This window comes from Saccopteryx bilineata, chromosome 1, assembly GCF_036850765.1.
Source record: "Saccopteryx bilineata isolate mSacBil1 chromosome 1, mSacBil1_pri_phased_curated, whole genome shotgun sequence".
NCBI classification, from domain to species: Eukaryota; Metazoa; Chordata; class Mammalia; order Chiroptera; family Emballonuridae; genus Saccopteryx; species Saccopteryx bilineata.
In genome coordinates this window covers 174,911,691-174,916,342 of record NC_089490.1, presented here as the reverse complement: position 1 = coordinate 174,916,342, position 4,652 = coordinate 174,911,691, and the positions used below count along the sequence as shown (strand labels likewise).

General features: G+C 35.4%; 1 pseudogene; it reads left to right on the top strand.

Annotated features, from left to right (window-relative positions):
* The first annotated feature begins 1,631 nt into the window (after positions 1-1,631).
* Positions 1,632-3,873, top strand: LOC136320247 (protein DBF4 homolog A pseudogene; annotated as a pseudogene).
* Positions 3,874-4,652: the final 779 nt, after the last annotated feature.

Below are 4,652 nucleotides of genomic sequence, written 5' to 3'. Positions count from 1 at the left end.
ATTTTCCCCAGTTTATCCTTAGATACTCATCTCAGTTTACTTCAGACAACTGAGGGAATTGAGGCAAAGCTGCTTTAATCCAGAAGAAGTGAGAGGAATGAAGCCTTTCGACTGTTAATGGTTATTTGAAGGAAGCCCCATGTAGAGAAGAATCCTGGGCTACTTGTGGGGTCAGCAGGCGGAAGCACCGTGGAGCAAGAGAAGTACTTACAATGAGCTGTAGAAAGGTGATTCTGAGTCTTCATTATCATGCATTTCCCACACAAAACCTTAATTTTTGTCAAGATTAAATAGATCAAGTTCAGTGTGTGTGTGTGTTTGCATCTCTTAAAGCCAAACTTCCTTTTATCTTTGTCAAATTACTTAAGCTGTAATTAGTTTTGCCTAAAGACACATACATACATGATTTTATATAAATAAAATTGCATCTTACTTTTAAACAGATTTTTTAAATTTTATTAATGATTTCTTTCTTATTCCTCCACCCACACTTTTCTTCAACTCTTGGCAATATCTCAATATCTCACCTATTCTTACAACATAATGTGTACCTTTGGAATTTTATTTTTATGTTCGGATAACCTTGTAGAGACATATCCACATGCAAATAGTTATAGAGGTATAAGTGTATATAAAGGAAATTAATGTTATGGTTTATAGTAAAAATAACATATTATGCATCTTTGGGGCTTCTTGGATTTTTTTCCCCCACAAAACAGCATAAGATGGGATCACTACATACTACCTGTATGTGGTCATGCATTAGTCATGCTTTTTAATGTCTACTAACCTGCTTTGTATATTCCATAATTTTTTGTCCTTTTCATATTTAAGTGTATGTTGCCAAGTTTGCTTGTTAAAAGAGATCATTTCCAAAAATAAAAAAATAAAAAAAATAAAAGAGATCATTTCCCCATTAGAAACATGTATTAATAATGTCTGTCAAATAATATTTTATTGATTTATGTATTTATATATGGCATCTTTGGTAACTATTCATGTATAAATGCCATTTATTTTTAGAGTTTCTGAGTTTAAAAACTTGTTTCAGTATATATCCTCTGCTTCTAGAATGTACATGTAGTTTTATTCATATTTTTAAAAGTAGGCCTATTGATTTTCTTAAGATTAATATTATTTTTAAAGTAAAATGAGATGAGTGTCTATATTTTTATAAAGCTCAGCTGGGTACCAAGATATGCCAGGCTCATTAATTAATTTTGCATCAAAATATCATATTTTGATTATTCTCTCATAAAATAAAGTGTAGCAGATTATAAATATCTTGTATATTTCTATTCTAACACTATACTGATTTTATTACAACTAGTCTACAATGTATTTTTTCATTTAGACATTCCCCTATAACTGTTATACTTTAGTAGTATTCTATCTTTTAGTAAGAAAATTAGTTTTTTCAAATAAAATTATCATTATTTTAGAAAATTTAAAATAACAGAAATAACTTTTAGGGGATTCTCACTATAGTTTAGCATAATATATAGAAGTTTTCTGAAAATTTATATTTTTATAATATGTTTCCAACCAAGAACAAAGCATTCAAGGGAACAATCAGGTAAGCACACAGGGAAAGTTACAGTCCTAGAAACCATGTCCAGGCGAGCCGACGCGCTATCTCTGTTGCGTGGGTGGGGTAGTCTGCGGAAGAAGACGGGCAACCGGCGGGTCGACGGGCCTCGAGGGGCCGTGTTTTCTTGGCCACCCGGCCCAGCGCCCTCTCGGGGTCCAGCATGTAGGTGCCGGGCGGCTGCCATGAACCCCGGGGCCGTGAGGATCCACAGCAAGGGACAGTTCCCGGGTGAAATCCAACTCAAAAATGAAAAAAATAGACCATCTTTGAAATCTCTGAAAACTGATAACAAACCAGAAAAGTCTAAATATAAGCCACTTTGGGGAAAGATATTTTACATTGACTTACCTTCTGTCACCATATCTGAAAAACTGCAAAAGGACATTAAGGATCTGGGAGGGCGAATTGAAGAATTTCTCAGCAAAGATATCAGTTATCTTATTTTAAGTAAAAAGGAAGCCAAATTGGCACAGACATTTGGACAGATTTCTCCTGTACCAAGTCCAGAATCTGCATATACTGCAGAAACCACTTCACCTCATCCCAGCCATGATGGAAGTTCATTTAAGTCTCCAGATTCAGTGTGTTTGAGCAGAGGAAAATTATTAGTTGAAAAGGCTATTAAGGACCACGATTTTATTCCTTCAAACAGTATATTATCAAATGCCTTATCGTGGGGAGTAAAAATTCTCCATGTTGACGACGTTAGATACTACATTGATCAAAAGAAAAAGAATTGAATTTACTCAAGAAGTCAAGCACTTCTATAAAAGATGTGGGAAAAAAAGTAGGTATTGGAACACAGAAAACAAGAATAGGTAGACTAAAAAAGCCTTTTCTAAAGGTAGAAGATATAAGCCAACATTATAGACCGTTTTATCTTCAGCTGACCAGTATGCCTTTTATAAATTATTCTATTCAGAAACCTTCCAGTCCATTTGATATAGATAAGCCATCTAACATCCAAAAGCAAACTCAAGTTAAACTAAGAATCCAAACAGATGGTGATAAATGTGGTGAAATTCCAATTCAACTACTGTTGAAAGAAAAGAAAAAAAAAGGATATTGTGAATGTTGCCTTAGAAAATATGAAGATCTCGAAACTCATCTCCTAACTGAGCAACACAGAAACTTTGCACAGAGTAATTACTATCAAGTTGTTGATAATATCGTATCTAAGTTAGTTTTTGACTTTGTGGAATATGAAAGGGACGTGCCTAAAAAGAAAAGATTAAAATACAGTGTTGGATCCCTTTCTTCTGTTCCTGCAAATATTCTGAAAAAGTCTGAACAAAAAGGAAAGCTAGAATTGGAATCTATTTCTCAGACGGACTTCAGGGAAAATAATGTACAGGTAAGAGAGCAGAGCTTCCTGTACATAGAAACCCATCAGCCTGGAGAAGAGCTTGCTCTTCCTTCAGAGCACATCGCTTCCCCTTCAGCTGAACTGAGAGGACTTGTTGAGAAAACCGCTAAGAAAAGTTCCATGTTAAATCCAGCTGAAAATGACGTTTCTGAACATAAATTAATTATAAATGAAAATGACATGGAAGAAGTAAGGACAGATCGCTGTTCATGTAGGCTACAGACATCTCTACAAGTTTCTAATTTCAGTATAGATAATAATGCATCTCAGCCAAAACAGAAGTCAGATACTGTGCTTTCTCCAGCAAAGGAAATGAAGGAAAAGGACTTTTGTTCAATATTTGGTCACAATTCTGGTCTGTTAGCAAGAAACAGATCACGAGAGCACCTAGCTATCCAGGCAAACATTCTATCCCAAAGTCGTTCTGAGGAACCCAAGGAATGTGACATCAAGAATGTGGATAGCTTACCTTCTGGTAAAATCGTTCGGAAAGTGAAGATATTATTAGGAAGAAACAAAAAAAACCTGGAACCAAATACGGAATTAGATAAAACAAGAACTGAATGTCTACTTACACAAGAGGAAAACAGAATTTGTAGTTCACAGTCTCTACTGGATTTATTTCACACTAGTGAAGAGAGGTCAAAATTTTTGGGTTTTACAAGCTATACCGAAAATGTTGGTATATGTGATGTTTTTGATATTTGGGGGAAGGAAGATCCAAATAATTTGTCAGTGTTTTCCTCTTCCCCTTCAACTTCTACATTTACTGGTTTTTAGACTAAAAAGTAATACCTTTCAAAAGTGATAAAGATCATATTCTTGAAATTTTCCTAAATATGTATAAAAATTCTAGGGGTTTCTTTTTGCCAACTTTGTTTACAGAACCAGATATAAATGTTAATAATAAAGGAAATGTTTGCACTTTAAAAAAAAAAAAAAAGAAACCATGTCCAATATGCATTTATTACCTAATCAGGCAATTTCATCATATAAAATTAGTATATAATAATAAATCACATCCATGAATAAAAATGCAAATAATCTGAAATTTTAGTAGCAGAACCCAATAGAGATATTTAGATCCAATAACCAGAATACTACCTTGTTATGTAAAAATTTGGGTGCATTTTGATATTAAATGTATACTGATTTAAATACTGTAAAGTTCTTTGTGTGTTTATTTGATCACTTTCTTAAATGCACTGTACAATTTTTTTTTGTATTTTTTCAAAGTGAGAAGCCCAGGATGGGGGGCAGAGGGAGGTGGCAGACAGACTCCCACTTGTGCTCAACTGGGATCCACCCAGCATGCCCACCAGGGGACGATACTTGGCCCATCTAGGGAGTTGCTCCACTGCAACCAGAGCCATTCTAGCACCTGAGGTGGAGGCCATAGAGCCATCTTCAGCGCCCAGGATAACTGTGCTCCCACGGAGCCTTGGCTGCCAAAGGGGAAAAAAAGAGATAGAGAGAAAAGAGAGAGGGAAGGGTGGAGAAGCAGATGGGTGCTTCTCCTGTGTGCCCTGGCCAGGAATTGAACCCAGGACTTCCACATGCCAGGCCAATGCTCTACCGCTGAGACAACCAGCCAGGACTGTACGATTATTTTTCATACTAACTTATTATTATATTATTATTATTAGGTCAATGCAGTCTTGAGGGATATGTCATAGTATCTCTTATATGACAGAA